A 20,141-nucleotide genomic window follows, 5' to 3' on the forward strand; every position below is an offset into this window, starting at 1 on the left:
AAAGCCTGAGCCCCGACATTAATGAACTAGCATCCAAGAAAAGATGGCAGGCCTCTGGCTTGGGCAAATCAGATTAGATCAGTGTGTTGCAAACTGAGCAGTTTAAAGTCCTGAATGTTTGGTTTATTCATTGTTATTTTATTTTCAAATGTATTAGCCTGTGTAAAAAGTTACTGTTGATATTTACCTCAGAAGGCTGCAAATAGAAAAGAGGCATTCAATTTTTATTTAAATTGTATTTGATATGCCATTGATATTTTTTAATTATTATTATTATTATTTGAAACTCGATTTTGCATGTCACTATAAGGTTATATAAGCCTTGCTTGTTCAATATTCAATGCAAAACTTGTTTGGGTCCCTATTAAAAAGGTTAATTTGTTCAACCTTGGCCCGCGGCTTTGTTCAGTTTTAAATTTTGGCCCACTCTGTATTTGAGTTTGACACCCCTGCTATAGTAGTACCGTTATAGCGTACACGCCTAGTACGTTACTATAGTAGTAGCGTTATAGCGTAGAAGCCTAGTATGTTAATGATGTATTGTGGGCTCCAGAAAGGGTTAATAACGAGTGCAGAAGAGGGCGAGTGTTTAGTGAAACATTATGTCAAGGCTCTGACAAGAAAATGAAATGTGCAACATCAATCAGGCGATGAGGAGATCAAACGGGCCTCCACCATCCTGCATCTGGTTCTGTTTGGATCCCCCCACCCTCCTTTCTTCCCCCTTTTTCCTCCAATCGGCGACATTCCTGCTCGGCCTGCTCGGCCCGCTCGCTTTTGTTCGCTCATGTTTTCCACCGCGGTGGCACTGCGCCACGCTTTTGTGGAAAAAGGTAAGCGGCGGCGGCAACAATGGCTTTCCGGCGCTCTGCGCTGTCTCCAGCGGGTCTGCGGGTGAAGCCAGATGTGTAAGATCAGTTAATGCCCGCTTATGCAGCCTCATATCCTGGCAAGAACCACTGCAGTGGACATTGCTTTCTGGACCAGGCTAAGCAAGACTTTGTTTATGGGCCCGTTCTGCTTTTAATCCTACTTATTAAGGGCCCGATGCCAAGCAAACACCTTGCTTGGCATCGGTGCCACTCTCCCAACTGCGTGGCACAGTTGGGAGAGTGGCTGTGCCAGCAACATGAGCGTTCCTGGTTCAATCCCCACCTTCTACTATCCTAGTCACGTCCGTTGTGTCCTTGAGCAAGACATTTCACCCTTGCTCCTGATGGGTCCTGGTTAGTAGGGGTGTGGGAAAAAATCTATTCAAATTCGAATCGCGATTCTCACGTTGTGCGATTCAGAATCGATTCTCATTTTTTTTAAATCTATTTTTTAAATGTATTTATTTATTTATTTATTTTTATTTTTATTAATCAATCCAACAAAACAATGCACAGCAATACCATAACAATGCAATCCAATTCCAAAACCAAACCCGACCCAGCAACACTCAGACCTGCAATAAACAGAGCAATTGAGAGGAGACACAAACACGACACAGAACAAACCAAAAGTAGTGAAACAAAAATGAATAATATCAACAACAGTATCAATGTTAGTTACAATAGCAGTGATTCAAAATCCCTCATTGACATTATCATTAGACATTTATAAAAAAAAAATTAAGAATGAACAATAGTGTCACAGTGGCTTACACTCGCATCGCATCTCATAAGCTTGACAACACACTGTGTCCAATATTTTCACAAAGATAAAATAAGTCATATTTTTGGTTCATTTAATAGTTAAAACAAATTTACATTATTGCAATCAGTTGATAAAACATTGTCCTTTACAATTATAAAATATTTTTTACAAAAATCTTATACGTCTAGCTAAATAATATTATTTGATATTTTACGGTAATGTGTTGATAATAATTAATAAAACTGCGACTTATAGTCTGAAAAATACGGTATTTATTTATTTATTTATTTTTATTGTGATTACTTATGCAGTATATTTTGAATAAATTGAGAACAGAAAGTGAACAAAAGTTTTAGCAACTGTTATGTAAAAGAAAAGGGGTAGGATTAAATAAGCTCTGCTTCTTCCTACTCCTTTTCGAACATGTTGAAAAGAGAAACTGGAAATTGTGATGTATCATGTTGTATGCTTGCATGTTCAAAATAAACTCAAACTCAAACTCAAACTCAAACATATTACCGTTAGCATGATAATGTTTTATGCTAGCAATTTTGCTAATTATATATTTTGATTCTTGCCACCATCTTACAAGTATGCTAACTTCTCCAATATTAGCATGCTTTGGTTTTATGCTAGCATTTTAGCTCATGTTAATCATTTAAATCTAAAAATCACACATTTTCGTACTTTGCACATTATCTTAAATATGCTAACCGTTCTTGTGTTTATATATTAACGTTAGCATGATAACGTTTTATGCAAACAATTTACCTAACTATATATGTTTAAACTTACAAATCCTGGATTTTGATACTTGGCGCCATCTTACAAGTATGCAAACTTTTCTAATATTAGCATGCTTTGGTTTTATGCTAACATTTTAGCTAGTGTTAATTATTTAAATCTGAAAATCGCAATTTTGATACTTTGCACATTCTCTTAAATATGCTAACTGTTCTTGTGTTTATATATTACCGTGAACTCCATGATGACGTTTTGGTGAATTTACTGAGAAGTTAATGAAATTGAAACGATACTAAAAGAATGCCATCGTAAGTTAATACTTCGAACACAGACACTCGTAAACGTGTTAGCATATTAGCTAACTCTAACGACGCTCGCTTGATTACATTACGATAGCACGTACAAATATGCATGAAAACACTCCTACAGACATCACACATGGGAGGCTTTAGTAAGTATGAATTGTTTTAGTTATATTGTAAAACTTACAAACCTTGTTTGGAGTGATGAACGTAGAATCCATTCAAGTAGAAACACTATGGACGGTTAGAAGATGAAACAGCACTTCTACTTCCGGTTCAAGGCTTTAAACGGAAGGAAATACTGACGTTCACCCAGTTGCACCTGCAGTGAGCAAACTCGTCCAAAAGATGGCACCATAGCACCAACAATTACGCACCTTTTCAGTGTCTTTGCTTGTGTTTTATAAAGACGATTTGCTTTGTGATGAGGTGGCGACTTGTCCAGGGTGTGTAATAGGGTGTTCACTCATACAATAACTGGTTATTATACAAGTTACATAACATAAATGAAGTATTGTTGACGGTTTTTGAATGCATTTTTAAAGTGATTTATAGGTAAAATTGATTGCTAACATTAGCTGCATTGCTAGCCACCTAGAACAAACCGATTTTTATATGTTAGAAAGCGAAAAAAAAACCAACCCACTTTTGTCTTATTGTCCCTAATCATGATTGTGATTGATAGGCAAAAATCCCCCAAAAAGTGCAGTTCCCCTTTAAGCAAAACACACATGTCCACTGCAGGGGGCGCTAGAGCTTGGGGCGATATAGCTCGGTTGGTAGAGTGGCCGTGCCAGAAACTTGAGGGTTCCAGGTTCGATCCCCGCTTCCGCCATCCTAGTCACTGCCGTTGTGTCCTTGGGCAAGACCCTTTACCCACCTGCTCCCAGTGCCACCCACACTTCTTTAAATGTAACTTAGATATTAGGTTTCACTATGTAAAAGCGCTTTGAGTCACTAGAGACAAGCGCTATATAAATATAATTCACTTCACACTTCACTGCTTTGAAGGCCACAAGATGATTGGAACCCCAATGGGAACAAACTGGTGCAATCACGAGGCCAGTCCCAGATCTTCACACACAATGCTTGTTTTTTTAAGCCTTCTGGCCTAAAAGTCTTTGACTTCATTCTAATTAAAGAAAGGCAAAGGATGTGAGCTGTGCAGGCCATCGTCCAATGTGCCTGCACAGGTGAGTCATGACGCAGGAACCTTTCAACAAGTTGCACAATTCTGGGAGTTCTCAACATCTTCCTGTGGGAACTTATTGCTAAAGAGTCACGCCAACTTGGTCCACAACCACCAAAGGGCAAAGAAATATTTGGCTTCAACTCTCAGTATTTCTATAACTTCAATTCAGGCAAGAAGCCTTTATTTATTGACAAATTAAGGCCAAATAGCATAATGATCATTTTGATTTGATTTTTTTGATTTTTATTAAGGATCCCCATTAGCTGGTTGCCTCAACAACCCACTAGTCTTCCTGGGGTCCACAATTCAATACAATCACAAGTAAAAGCATATAATTATAACTACACAATACAGAAAAAAATAAAAGCATCAATAAAAAACAAGCAAACAATTTACAGTCACAGAATAATAATTACCATATAAATAAAACTACACAATATAAAACCAAACAAATCATCAACGAGCAAACTAATTTAAAAACTCAGATAAAATATTACTCTCTTTTTAAAAACCTGTTTACTTTCAATGCTGGTGAGAATTCGAGGCAGGTTATTCCAGAGCGATACAGATCTATAAATAAAAGATTTCCGCAAAGCATTCTTCCTGGGACGAGGGAGTACAAAATGCCCCTCACTGGATGCCCTGGTATTGTGATTATGTATAGTGCTACTGTGAACTATTTGGGCCATGAGAAAAGCAGGAGTTTTACTACCGGTTACTGATTTGAACAATATAAGAGTATTAGCCAACAACCTGTTCTGCACTGTTAGCCAGGAAAGAGAAGCATGCATTTGGTTCACATTGGTTCTTAGTGAACAACCAAGAACCAGCCTTGCTGCCCTATTCTGGACAATCTGGAGCTTACTGATCTCACCACTTGCAGCAGACGCCCAGACTGTAGAACAATAGTCAATATGACACAAGACTAAACTCTTAACAATTTGACAAAGAAGAGGTGGCTCAGCAAAAGCAGCACATTTCCTGGAAATACCAACAGCCCTTCCCATCTTTGTAACTATATCACTGATATGATTTGACCAGGATAGAGTGCAGTCCAGCATCACTCCAAGGAGCTTGGCACTTCTGACCTGTTGAACTGTTGAAATACCTAGCCTGAAATCCAACTTTGGGTCACAAGATAACCCTTGCCTAGTCCCCAATATAATACTTTTTGTTTTTGAGGTGTTAAGGACAAGTCTGTTACATACTGTCCAGTCATGCACAGCTTTTAGTTCCTCACTCAATACTACATTAAGTACACTGCATGATGGTGCAGCATGATATAAGGTTGCATCATCAGCATAAAGAACCAATCTTGCACGCCCGGTAGCCCAAGGTAAATCATTGGTGAATATAGAAAAAAGTGAAGGTCCTAGGCAACTTCCCTGTGGAACACCACAATCCAAACTTCTGCTATGAGACAAGCTGCCATTAAGATACACCTGTTGTGATCTTGAGGACAAATAACTCTGTATCCACATTAAAATTGAAGTATTAAAACCATAACATTTAAGTTTCTCAATTAAAAGAGAGTGGTCAATCACGTCAAATGCAGCACTAAAATCTAACAGGACAGCTCCAACCAACATAGAATTATCTAAAGCATTAAGCCAATCGTCCGTCATTTGTATAAGAGCCGTGGACGTAGAGTGGCCCGTTCTATATGCATGTTGAGAATCAGTTTATCATCATGACGATTATGTTTGGGTGGAGATCTGCTTCCTAAATGAAGTACAATTAAAATGTTATATTAGTTTGTTAAGGATCCCCATTAGTCTACACCGCAGTGGAGACTATTCTTCTTGGGGTCCAGGCAAAAAACATCACACAATCACAAAACAAAAGATTACAATGCAGTACAACATGATCAAATAATAAAATGTTGTAATACAAAAATAGCAACAACAAAGAACCAAAAAAAAACAAAAAAAACTTGGAGTTTACATAATATTGTTCATACCAAAGATAAAAAGAGCAATATATATATATATATATATATATATATATATATATATATATATATATATATATATATATATATATATATATATATATATATATATATATATATATATATATATATATATATATATATATATATATATATTTATGCACATTAGTGTACCAAAGACAAACAATAAGTGACGAAAAAGTACTATCCATCCATTTTCTACGGCTTGTCCCACAATCAATTAAATAGTCAATAATCAATAAAACCAGTCATGACATTAGGTACAAACTAGAACAGGGGTCGGCAACCCGCGGCTCCGGAGCCGCATGCGGCTCTTTGACCACTCTGATGCGGCTCAGCTACATAGTTGCCATTCATTCTAAACTCGCGGGCCGCACTAACATCAAATTCCCACATTAAAGTGCATGTGTCGGAGACCCCTGGTTAACATAGCACAAAGCATTTAAGCTTTGTATGCGTGTTTTTCATTTTAAATTTTTTTTGTGGCTCCCATTATTTTCTTTAATTTGCGAAACTTGCCAAAATGGCTCTTTGAGTGGTAAAGGTTGCCGACCCCTGAACTAGAATAATCTCTTTAGTCTATTCTTAAAACCCACTATGCTGGTGATATGGTTATATGCCGTACTTTACAGGCTGTAGAGCGCACCGGTATTAAAATATTTATTATTTTCTACAAATATTAGCCGCACCGGACTATAAGTCGCACATATTTAGCGATAGGAAAGTCAATGTTTATTTACATACCTTAATTGTTTCCTAATGGCTGATCAAACAAAACAGAATATGTTGAAGAGGTTCATTTAGCCTACTAATGTGTATTTATAGATGGTTGATTTATATAGGCTAGTAAGGTAAAGTTTTGTACCTGACAAGTTTCGACTATCTTGCTTCTGCAGCCTTCCTCAGAGGTGTCACGTGATGTTAGTGTGACGTCATCTGTGACGTGTACTTGTCAGGTACAAAACTTTACCTTACTAGCCTATATAAATCAACCATTTATAAACAAACAAAACAGAAGTCATGGTCATGGACCCACTAGCTGCGCAAGCTAACTCTCCAATCAGCTAAACAGACTCCACTTTGACGTTTTGGTGAATTTGTGAAACTGAAACAATACAAAAAGAATGCCATTGTAAGTTAAAAGCCTACTGAAATGAATTTTTTTTATTTGAACGGGGATAGCAGATCCATTCTATGTGTCATACTTGATCATTTCGCGATATTGCCATATTTTTGCTGAAAGGATTTAGTATAGAACAACGATGATAAAGTTCGCAACTTTTGGTCTCTGATAAAAAAAAGCCTTGCCCCTACCGGAAGTAGCCTGACATAGTCAGTTGAAAGGCTCCTCACATTTTCCTATTGTTTTCAACGCAGCTAGAGCGATTCGGACTGAGAAAGCGACTATTACCCCATTAATTTGAGCGAGGATGAAAGATTTGTGGATGAGGAGCGTTAGAGTGACGGACTAGAATGCAGTGCAAGACATATCTTTTTTCGCTCTGACCGTAACTTAGGTACAAGCTGGCTCATTGGATTCCACACTCTCTCCTTTCTCTATTGTGGATCACGGATTTGTATTTTAAACCACCTCGGATGCTATATCCTCTTGAAAATGAGAGTCGAGAACGCGAAATGGACATTCCCAGTGACTTTTATCTCCACGACAATACATCGGCGAAGCTCTTTAGCTACTGAGCTAACGTGATAGCATCTGGCTCAAATGCAGATAGAAACAAAATAAATAAATCCCTGACTGGAAGGATAGACAGAAGATCAACAATACTATTAAACCATGTACATGTAACTACACGGTTAATAATTCTCAGCCTGGCAAAGCTTAACAATGCTGTTCCTAACGACGCCATTGAAGCTAACTTAGCAACCGGACCTCACAGAGCTATGATAAAAACATTAGCGCTCCACCTACGCCAGCCGGCCCTCATCTGCTCATCAACACCCGTGCTCACCTGCGTTCCAGCGATCGACGGCGCGACGAAGGACTTCACCCGATCATCCGTGCGGTTGGCGGCTAGCGTCGGCTAGCGCGTCTGCTATCCAAGTAAGTCCTCCTGGTTGTGTTGCTACAGCCAGCCGCTAATACACCGATCCCACCTACAACTTTCTTCTTTGCAGTCTCCATTGTTCATTAAACAAATTGCAAAAGATTCACCAACGCAGATGTCCAGAATACTGTGGAATTATGAGATGAAAACAGAGCTATTTTGTATTGTTTTCAATGGGGTACCGATACTTTCACTGGCTACGTCACGCGCATACGTCATCATCCAAAGACGTTTTCAACCAGAAGTTTCGCGGGCAATTTAAAATTGCACTTTATAAGTTAACCCGGCCGTACTGGCATGTGTTGCAATGTTAAGATTTCATCATTGATATATAAACTATCAGACTGCGTGGTCGGTAGTAGTGGGTTTCAGTAGGCCTTTAATAATACTAACGCAGGCACTTATAAACATGTTTTCATATTTGCTCATGCTAACAATGCTAGCTTGATTACATTACGATAGCAGGTGCAAATATGCATGAAAACACTCCTACAGACATCACACATGGGACGCTTTAGTAAGTGTGCATTGTTTTAGTTATATTGTATAACTTACAAACGTTGCTTGGAGTGATGAATGAAGGGTTATTTCGAGCAGAAACGCTATGGGCGGTTATACTTCCGGTTCAAGGCACGTGCATTTTCAACCCGCAGCATTTATTTATTTAATGTATTTATTTATTTACAGACAGAGATCATTTTGTGTGACATTATTGTTTCTTTTGGTAATATCAGAGTCTGTTCTGCAAAAAGGTCATCCCTAGAAGCGCACCGTTAAAATGTGCATCATCATATAATATATAAAATACAGTACAATACAATTCCTTTCAAAATCTACCCACCAAATACCCATTTACAATTTCATACCAACCTACCAGCAGGTTGACACGTGGCCCGATGATCTGTACGAACTCGTCCAAAAGATGGCGCCGTATCACAAACAATAACACACATTTTCAGTGTCTCTGTCGGTGTCAAATGAACACTATTTGGTGAATACAAAACATTATAGCAGTCGGCGAAGAAAAAGGCATAAATTAGCTGCACCTTTTTACGAGCTGCATGGTTCAGAGCTGAGGTGGGACCAAGTCATTGTTTTGCAAGTCACAAGTAAGTCTCAAGTCTTTGCCCTCAAGTCTCGAGTCAAGTCCCGAGTCAAGACAAGCAAGTCCTGAGTCAAGTCCAAAGTCAAGACTGGAAAGTCTCAAGTCAAGTCCCAAGTCCTGCATTTTGAGTTTCGTGTCCTTTCAAGTCCTTTTAACCACAGACTAATATATTTACACAGATTGTGTATGCTTTTAAAACGCTGTATTTATTTATTAAAACAAGTGCATTTAAATTGCAGGAAGAAAAATAGTGCCGACATTGCACTTCATAATAGCACTATTAACCAGTCATTTTAAACATTTAACTCATTCCTTTACAGAATAAACACATTTGAAAAAACAAGTGCAACTATACTTATTTGCACAAAAGTGTTAACATTGTATTTCCATGGCATATTGCATTGTAACTAGTTCCACAGCAGTTTCTATCCTGTTCTTACCTTATTTCATTGATCTCATCTCATACTGTATGTGTGTTTATGTGTGCATACACATGAAAAACATAACAAATACATGAACATAACAATGAACAGAATTGTACTTTTTAGATGTCATTCCCTATGCAATATGTACACATATTCTTAATATAGTATACATTTTAACTGACCTTTATTTGACTATGTTTGTCTTTTTGTAGGTGGCTAAAATATGCGGTGCTGCTGACCACCGTCTAACGTTACGTTACTGTGTGTGATACAATGACTAACGTAACGTTAAGTGTAGGTACCTCATGCAACCCTGCTTAAAAAAATCACTTGACAAAAAGTATGAATAAGGTAGCGGACTGCAGTGGACGCAACAGATTGCCGTGATGAGGAGCTGGCGAGCAGCCTAAACTGACAGTTGACAGGTAGAAAACAAAGATGCCGGGCTGGTGTTCAGTGTTTTCCTGCTCAAATGAGCGGACTGTTGAAAATAGGAATCGGGGGATTACTTTTCACAAGTAAGATTTAACATTAACGTACTATTGGTTGTATTTTGTGAAAAGAATATTACCACAGAGTTGAAAAGGAGCAAAGATCTTCAATATTTGTATGTGAAAATCACAAATTAATCTTCTGGGGGAGGATGACGCCCCTACAGGGGTTTGGTTTACAAACTTTCAGCCCCACCTAAAACAAAATTCACCAGCCGCCACTGATTATGATGCATTCTCATTTTAGGAAAAATATAAGACAATACTTTCTTAACAATATAATTGTAACCAGGAATAAGTCTTCAAGTAACAATATTCACATACTAACATTGTTGGGTAAGACAGAATTTGGTTTTATTCTGAATCCAGTGAAACAGATTGGTGGTTTTAGATGATATAAAGACTTTCAGGTGTTTATATATGTTTATGTTTAAGTATTTGGCAGACACTTTTATCCAAAGCGACATACATAAAAAATACATATAAAACAATCACTGTAAATATTATCATTTAAGGGAAGAATGTAATACAAAATATCAATACAATGTGTCAAGACAGAATAAACTCTCTGCTGCTGCAGCAACAGAGATATAGTCTATAAGATATATCGATATCTAATGTATTCATACATTGTTTATGTAGGATATACGCAAGTTTATATAACCTAATCATATTGTTTCTTCAATTTAAAAATAGCTGACCGTTTCCCCCCCCCCCCCCCCTCTGGGATTATATTCCCAGTTTTGATCTCGGACGTCTGGTCACTTATAGCATATAAGAATATTCTATTACTGTTAAGCAAACTATGAGTTATAAAACACGCCAAAACATGTGTCCTTTATCATAGCTACACGTATGACAAAAAAACGCTTGAAAATCAATGGTATTCAGTGAGGTAAAATGAATTAAATGCGCTGACAGTTCATTGCTCCTGCCAAATGAATTGCACTGAGTGGAGCGGATCACCACTCCAAGATGGCGGCCCCGCGTCTCGTCAGCGCCAGTAGGCAGTAGCGCTCCATGCTGCGTACCCTTAGAAGATGTCTATGGTTATAATGTTAGCAGTGAGTTTACAGCCTCACTGATTTAACTACACAGCAAATAAAAGTCACGTTACTTAGCCAATAAACGTTAGCTTACATTCAAAACTTACCCTTCTTTGTGCATCTTCAAATGTCGAACGAAGTTGGAAGTTGTTGCGTCTCCGTCTGTAATATTCGAACTGCATGTTTAGCATACTACAATTACCGTAATTTCCGGACTATAAGCCGCTACTTTTTCCTCTCGTTCTGGTCCCTGCGGTTTATACAAGGGTGCGGCTTATTTACGGCCTGTTCTTCTCCGACACCGACGAAGAGGATTTCGGTGGTTTTAGTACGCAGGAGGAAGACGATGACACAATGATTAAAGACTGACTTTTCATATACCGGTAGGCTGGTTATTTTGATAACGTACAGGCGAGCACTTTGTATTACTTTGCACCGTTGTATTATTTGTACTCTGCACGAATGCTGTTCGCCATGTCAAAGATGTGAAAGTTTGATTGAATGATTGAAAGATTTATTGTTAATAAATGGGACGCTTTGCGTTCCCAAACAGTCATCTCTGTCCCGACAATCCCCTCCGTGGTAGCAGGAACCCCTATATACTACGGTAATTACACATCAAAACCCTGCGGCTTATAGTCGGGTGCGGCTTGTATATGGAGCAATCTGTATTTTCCCCTAAATTTAGCTGGTGCGGCTTATAGTCAGGTGCGGCTTATAGTCCGGAAATTACGGTAGTTTTTTGTTGACCAAGTCGTAGTTTTTATACCCGAACAAAACCAACTTTGGTATAAATCTTTCTCACGGCCGCAATGTTTGACAACTCTTGTTCGGTGGTTGTCCTGCAATTTGATTGGATGAATGCTGTGGGATGAAAACAACGTAGATTTAATTTGATTGGCTATTGTACTGAGAGCACACACGCTGACAGACAGCACACACGCTGATAGACAGACACGTAGAAAATGAAAGATACGGAGCGCTCCTGAATTACTTTTTAATCTTTGGGTTTTGGGGAAAGTAGCAAGTCTTGTCAAGTCAAAAGGCTCAAGTCCAAGTGAAGTCACAAGTCATCGATGTTAAAGTCTAAGTCCAGTTGCAAGTCTCTTTACATTTTGTCAAGTCGAGTCTAAAGTCATCAAATTCATGACTCGAGTCTGACTCAAGTCCAAGTCATGTGACTCGAGTCCACACCTCTTCTAATCTCTGGTGGTAAGATAACGCTTCTACTTAGGGTGGGGTGACGACATCATCGTGATCAGCTGTTAGCATATATAAGCCTGATCAATCGTGGCTTGGCCAATCAGAGTCAAGCCTTTAGTAAACAGAATCCTCGCTAGAAACAGAATGACACAATTTGGAGCTAAACACCAAATAAATTAAATGAATAAATAACCACCAAAACCAGATCGGGGGCCATTTGCGGCACGCAGCTCAACCCGCAACATTTTGTGGAAAAAAAATAACAACAGTGAAAAAAGACATCATGTAATGAGAAAAAAGACGACAATTTGACACGAATAATTTAGGGGTGTTCAAACTTTGAAAAGTCAAAGTATGAAGGCGATATATTTATTTTATTTCTTAAAAAAATAACAGCTCAAAACAGACATTATTAATCAAAATCTATGGTTAGTTGTTAGTGTTCTGAAAATTATTCTTAATAACTAATTAATTATATTGTTACTTGACCAAAAAAGTAGTTGAATTACTAACGGAATTACTCTTTAATAAATGCAGTTTACTACTAGGGAAAGTAATTTATACGTTACTTAAAATACACTTTAAATATCTGGCATATGCATTAGAGAGATGTTTAATATAATAAATAAATAAATGATAAATGGTTTATACTTGTATAGCGCTTTTCTACCTTCAAGGTACTCAAAGCGCTTTGACAGTATTTCCACATTCACCCATTCACACACACATTCACACACTGATGGCGGGAGCTGCCATGCAAGGCGCTAACCAGCAGCCATCAGGAGCAAGGGTGTAGTGTCTTGCCCAAGGACACAACGGACATGACTAGGATGGTAGAAGGTGGGGATTGAACCCCAGTAACCAGCAACCCTCCGATTGCTGGCACGGCCACTCTACCAACTTCGCCACGCCGCCAATATAAGAGCACGGTGTGCGTGTGTGTGCCTTTAAAAGGCGGGGCCTGTTGCCAGTGTTTGTAATAACTGCGTTAGTAACGCCCTTACTTTTACTAGTAACGAGTAATATAATTCATTACTTTTAGGTCCGTGACATTGCCGTTAGCGATAGTTTGATGTAACATGGCACGCTACTTTTATTGTGGTTTTATGTCGACAAGACGGCGTCAAAAGTGCAGCAAGTTCAAACGCAGGAAATATCTTTTTACTGGTGAAAGCAGCAAGCAGTATCGCACTAAAAATAACTTTTAATCAAACAGGAAGAGGCAACTTCACAATGTGACACAGCCCACAACAACATACACACACTACACAATGGTAATAATGAACAATAAATCAATGACTGAAGGGACAAACTTGCCATCCAAACAATACCCCGTTTGTTGACAAGAAGATATGACAGCCATGGAAGCACGTTCAATCTCTTTATTAACCAGAAGTAACATAATCCGGTGAAAAGATTCTAAAGAGCCAAAGTGCGTTGCTAACGGCTAAAGCTAAAAAAAAATAAAAAATCACAGACTCCACACACCTTGCTCTTATAATAAACATCTCTCAAATTATGCCAGATATTTAAAGTGTTTTTTTTTAAAGTAACATATACAATAACTTTCCATTCATTTTCTACGACTTGTCCCTCTCCTAGTAGTAAAATACATTTATTAAAGAGTAATTCTGTGAGTAATTTTTTGGTAAAGTAACGATTAACTTTTTAAAAGTAATTTTCAGAACACTGCCTGTTGCCTCGTGACGTCATGGAGGGTTTCAACGGAGCTGTGTTTGTTAGCTTTAGCGGTTAGCAGCGCTCTTTGGTGGCCATCTCTTTTGAATCTTTTCACTGGATTGTGTTACCTCTCCTTAATAAAGAGATTGAATGTACTTCCATGGCTGTCATACCTTCTTGTCAACAAACGGGGTATTGTTTGGATGGCAAGTTTGTCACTTCAATCATTGATTTGTTGTTCATTATTCCTATTGTGTAGTGTTTGCATGTTGTCGTCTGCTGTGTCACAGTGTGATGTTGCCTCTTCCTCTTTGATTAAATGTTCATTTTAGTCATACTTTCACCAGTAAAAAGATATTTCCTGCATTGAACTTGCCGCACTTGCCACACTCCTGTTGTCGACATAAAACCCCAATAAAAGTAGCGTGCCATGTTACATCAAACTATCGCTAATGGCAATAGGCGGTTACTAGTAAAAGTAAGGGCGTTACTAATGCAGTTATTATATAACGCAGTTATTGCAAACACTGGCAAGAGGCCCCGCCTTTTAAAGGCACACACACGCACACTGTGTTCTTGTATTAAACATCTCTCAAACGCATATGCCAGATATTTAAAGTGTCTTTTAAGTAACATATACATTACTTTCCCTAGCAGTAAACTACATTTATTAAAGAGTAATTCAGTTTGTAATTCAACTACTTTTTTGGTCAAGTAAGCCCCTCAATTCCCCCCCAAAATGAATTAACTGGCTTGAATATAAAGACAAAATAACATACATCCATAAACGTGAATGCATATGCAAAAGTGCAATATATTTATCTGTACAGTAATCTATTTATTTATATCCGCACCTTATTGATCTTTTGTCCTGCACTACAACCAGCTAATGCAACGAAATTTCGTACTTATCTGTACTCTAAAGTTCAAATTTGAATGACAATCTAAGGAAGTCTAAGTAACGAGTAACTATAATTCATTCTGTATTAAGAGTAATTTTCAGAACACTAACAACTAACAATCTTTTACTTAGGTTTTGATTAATAATGTCTGTTACAAGTTTTCATTTTTTTAAGAAACCAAAGAAATATATCGCCTGCATACTTTGACTTTTTCAAAGTTTGGACACCCCTAAATTATTTGTGTCAAATTTTCGGCTTTTTTATCATTACATGATGTCTTTTTTTCCTACATTTCACTGTTGTTATTTTTTTTGGACCTAAAAGTAATGGATTAGTTCACTCGTTACCAGTAAAACGGCGTTGTTACGAACACTGATAGTAACACAATTTGAGCTTTTACTCATGGCGTCTTTTTGGGGGTTTTATGTTATATTTTTACTGTTGTTTTTTTCTGTTTTTTTTGTTGCCTCGCCTGATTGGCTGTGACGTAGATGACCCTAGTAAGCCCGTATCCCGTCCTCCAACCATGGGAATACTCGCCGTAGTTCAGGACTTTTGGGTACTTTGAAAGATGCTCGTCGTATTGGCGTCTCCAGTTCCCATGGTGGAGGTTTCAAAAAAGGATTTGGAGATCTCCGGCGGGCCGCCTTGATGTTCCCAGGTCTGTTCTAATCCATCAATTTCCCACCTCCAGTGCGATGGTGGCGCCCCACTAACAAGCGAATGAGTGGAGCAGGCCAGCTCAGGGCGTTAAAATGTCATGAATGAAAAGAGGGCGTCTCCGTTGTTGTTGTTGTTGCGAGAAGAGGACCATGTGTGGACTTCACCCCCAGGACAATTAGGTGCTCTCTCACCTCTGCCGGCTGAGGTCGCCAGGCCACGGGGGGGTCAAAGGTGCTTCTGTCGGTGAGCCGCCCAGCTGATTGAGCCTCCGTGGAGCGGTCAGGTGTGGGAACACAAACCTTCAGGGAGGGTTGTTTTTGTGTGTTTTTGTCCAATATTATCTTGGAAATCTTCACTTGGTTAAACGCTTTTTTCTTCTTCCTGTTTTCCAGACTTTCTGTGTGGGACTTTGAAGCTGGTGAAGGCTGCATGTGGACCGACTCCGCAGCCCCAATCTGGAACCCATAAAGTCTCCCGTCATCTGGGAACTTCTGATTGGCTGCGAGGACCACTTACCCCCGTCCGCGCTTCCTGCTCCCATCCCTGGCTGGGGCCGGGCCCCGCCCCCTGCAGGAGGCCTCTGCGCCAATGAGAAGGACACGCGCTCGCCGTTTAGGTATAAAAAGGGCTGAGGCTTTGGGGTTTGTTGTTGTTTTTCTGGTGGCCGGCTGGGGAAACCAAGGAACCTGGAAGCAAGGACGGCCATGGAGTCGTAGGCTGGTGCGCTGAGAAGATGAGAGAAGAGGTGTCCTGCGCCAACTCCCCCGAAGGAGGCCTGGGGGCCAGCGAGGAAGAACTGGAGAGGAGCTCCAAGAAGAGTCTGCAGGCGACCCACAGAAAACGCTCCCCCTCACCTCAAGAAGGACAATCAGACGGACCAGAGCGCCGCCGGCAGTCCCCAGCCGGGCCCCAAGAGGGTGAAGAAGAGCCCGCCGCCCGCGGTGAGCCTGGCCCCCGTCGGCTCCCTGGGCCCCCGGCCCGAGCAGCCCTTCGAGGACCTCCACTCCCAGCGGGTCATCGCCAACGTGCGGGAGCGCCAGCGCACGCAGTCGCTCAACGACGCCTTCGCCTCGCTGCGCAAGATCATCCCCACGCTTCCCTCGGACAAGCTGAGCAAGATCCAGATCCTCAAGCTGGCGTCGCGCTACATCGACTTCCTCTACCAGGTGCTGCAGAGCGACGAGATGGACGCTAAGCTGGCCAGCTGCAACTACCTGGCGCACGAGCGGCTGAGCTACGCCTTCTCCGTCTGGAGGATGGAGGGCGCCTGGGCCATGTCTGCCAGCCACTAAGGCCCCCACCTCCTCCTGTCCGCCAGCCACTAGGACCCCCACCTCCTCCTGTCCACCAGCCACTAGGACCCCCACCTCCTCCTGTCCACCTTGTCTCTTTGTCTCTTATTCCTCTCCTCTTTCCTTTCTTTCAATTGGTGCAACACCACCGCTCGCCCTCAGGTACCAACACACACACACACACACACACACACACACACACACACACACACACACACACACACACACACACACACACACACACACACACACACACACACACACACACACGTGTTGGACATAGACTTAGACTCAGACAAACTTTAATAATCCACAAGGGAAATTGTTCCACACAGTAGCTCAGTTACAAATGATGGAAAAGATGGAAAGGACAATGCAGGTATAACATAGACTAAAAGCAATATAAAATATAACATATATATGTAATATTTAAATAATATATGTACAGTATAGGATATATACTGATATATTATATTATACGTTGATATCATATATACAATATATAACAATTACCATGTACAATAGTACAATATATCCTGATATATTATATTATACGTTTATATCATATATACAATATATAACAATTACCGTGTACAATATTACAGTATATGTAACAGCTGCAGCATAAAATAGAGAGTAAATCCAGCAGAACATAGACATTATAAACAAAGAGAATTAGCAAACATAGACTTTGCCACGCCGTCGTTTGCCTTCCATCTCCACAAATAAATAGCGAGGCAGGAAGGACAGCGTTTTTATTTATCTTTCTTCTGACTGGATGGGAAAACACATTGACGCGATGTAAACACGTGTGATGACATCGTGTCAACAACATGACAATATTGTAAATGCGTTCAATCAGTGACTTACACTAAAACAGGCCTTCATGGAATTATTTTTTTTTTTATTATTATCTATTTTTTTCACCAATAGTGATATAATAAATAGGGGCTATGAATCTTCCATTCTCCATTCAAAATCAGTACTTTTTAATAACTTTGGGTGCCAGTTTTATGATGAACTAACATTCCTCCATAAAATAAACCGCTGTGATACGTTTCTATATTGCTTTAAAGAAAACTGGTTTAGTTCAAAAAAATTCTACCCAAAACATTTAATAAAGTCAAATACAAATAAGAAGTATCCAGCACTTCTCTTTTCTAAAGTAAATGTGTACAGCAGATATAGATCATCTACATCTACTATATGATTTCTTTGTATGGCTGCACAGGACAGACATGAAAAAAATAGATTTTTGATTTTTCTTTTATTCGATTAAGAATCATTACAAGTAAAATTTGTGATTCTTTCGAAAATATAATTTTTTTTACACCCCTAATAATAAATGCTAGCATGTTAGCTCATTTTAATAATTTAACGTAAAAATCACAGGTTTTGATACTTGGCACATTCTCTTAAGTATGCTAACTGGTCTTATGTTTGCATGTTAAAGTTAACATGCTAATGTTTTATGATAGCAGTTAACTATTAATGTATAAACCTACAAATTAGGGATTTTAACACCTGGGGCCATCTTGCAAATAATGTTATCCTATGTTAGTAGGCACACTTTAGCATGCTAAGGTTTTATGCTAACATTTTACCTCATCTTAATCATTTAAACCTAAATTTGATGGATTTTGATAGTTGGCAAGTGTAAAAATTGTTCTTATGCTAGCATGCTAACGTTTTATGCAAACATGTATATGTTTAAACCTAATGTAAGTATGCTAATTTTATTTGTTAGCATGGTAACATTAGAAAATGATTATGCTAACCTTAGCATGCACAATTTTTTATTTTATTTTTATAGCTAATTTTGCGTTTTTGCAAACACAACACAGATAGCAGGCCCATTAAAATGTTCTTGGACATGTTGTAGTTATTATTATTATTATTACAATATTTGGACTCCTCCTTCAAAGGCTGTTTTATATATATATTTTATATCCTCATAAAAATAATGTGTTGTTTAAATAAAAAAAAAAAGTTTACTTTTTCGGTTTTTTTCTACCAATAATTGCCAACAAATGTAATATAAAGTAGCTAGAATATGAGTTTTAATAATCGTACTACTTGTCATTAATAAATGAAAGTAGGGATTAGCTGATTATATCATAATAATACATCATTTTTATTATAATGATATTATTATTCACCATGTACCAACTCAGAAAACCACAATAATGGCCAACATTAAAACACAGTAGCAAAGTAGGCCTAAGTATTCATAAATAACAAATGTATGAATTATTTCTGGCCACTGTAACATTACACACATACAGTATTTAAACGGTAACACTGCGTTTGAATATCTTAATTAAGTGATTCTTTGGCGTCCCACATTTTGAGAGTCACAGATTTAACGTATTTAATTGTTAAAAATAAATGTGCTGTATTTTGCGGGTCACAGATTATTTGCCGTGTTTAAATATATATTTTTGGGGGAGGCATGTTTAAATTGTTAGCTTTTTAGTTAATGGGCTTTTTCACTTTTTAACACTTTTTTAAATCATTTCATGACGTTGCCCCTGTTTTTTTGTTTTTTTTAAACGTTATTGTTGTTTTGTACCTTGTGCTTTCTATGCACGTACTTAAAAGGAGTAAGAAAATAATGAAAACTCATCTTTGTGTGGAAAAAGATGCAACAACAATGAATAAAAAGCAAATAATCGGTTGATTTCAATACTAAAAGGTCTCGTTGCAGCCTCCAACACTTTTTAAAGCAGATTTAAACAGAAACGTTTAAAACAAAAAACCAAAAAAGTTACCTCTGCAGCCCTCAGGGAGTTTGGTGTCCTCCATGTTGGATCCAGTGTCGTGCAATCAAGGCGGCGTCGCTCGGGGCCCAGACATGCAGGAACCTTTAGATTGGAAACACTTGTGAGCTATTTGGAAGGTGTGTGTGTGTGTGTGTGTGTGTGTGCATGTGTGTGTGTGTGTGTGTGTGTGTGTGTGTGTGTGTGTGTGTGTGTGTGTGTGTGTGTGTGTGTGTGTGTGTGTGTGAGTGTGTGTCAGGACTGGGCTGCAGGGTCATGTGTGTACAGGAGGGATTATTTGCAGTCATCTTTGATTAGTGCAGCAGAGTAGTGCACGGGACTGGCAGGTCAGGTGACGTGGATAAGAAGCTGAAGGAAGAGAACATGGTAGGAGATGTAGGAAGTAGGTTGGTTGGGAGACGTGACAGAGTCCAGACCCTCGCTGCAGGTGTTCCCTCTGTTCTTACTCAGCCTAAGATGGCCTTAGTGTGCAAGGCCAGGGCCACTGTGTTGGGAACGGAACCCCTCACCCCCTATACCAGCCCGACACGTGGAGCGCAGTGTCCTTGAACGCAACGCGGTAGTCATTAAATCTACTTTGCTGGTTATCTTCAGTTCTGTAGGAGCCTTCAGGGACCACATCACCACGTCCACCAGCACC

At 39.1% G+C, this 20,141-nt stretch overlaps 1 pseudogene; it reads left to right on the forward strand.

Annotated features, from left to right (window-relative positions):
- LOC133655877 (twist-related protein 2-like) overlaps positions 1-20,141 on the forward strand; it is a 65,017-nt pseudogene that overhangs the window by 31,340 nt on the left and 13,536 nt on the right.

The sequence above is a fragment of the Entelurus aequoreus genome, linkage group LG01 (genome assembly GCF_033978785.1).
Source record: "Entelurus aequoreus isolate RoL-2023_Sb linkage group LG01, RoL_Eaeq_v1.1, whole genome shotgun sequence".
Taxonomy (NCBI): Eukaryota; Metazoa; Chordata; class Actinopteri; order Syngnathiformes; family Syngnathidae; genus Entelurus; species Entelurus aequoreus.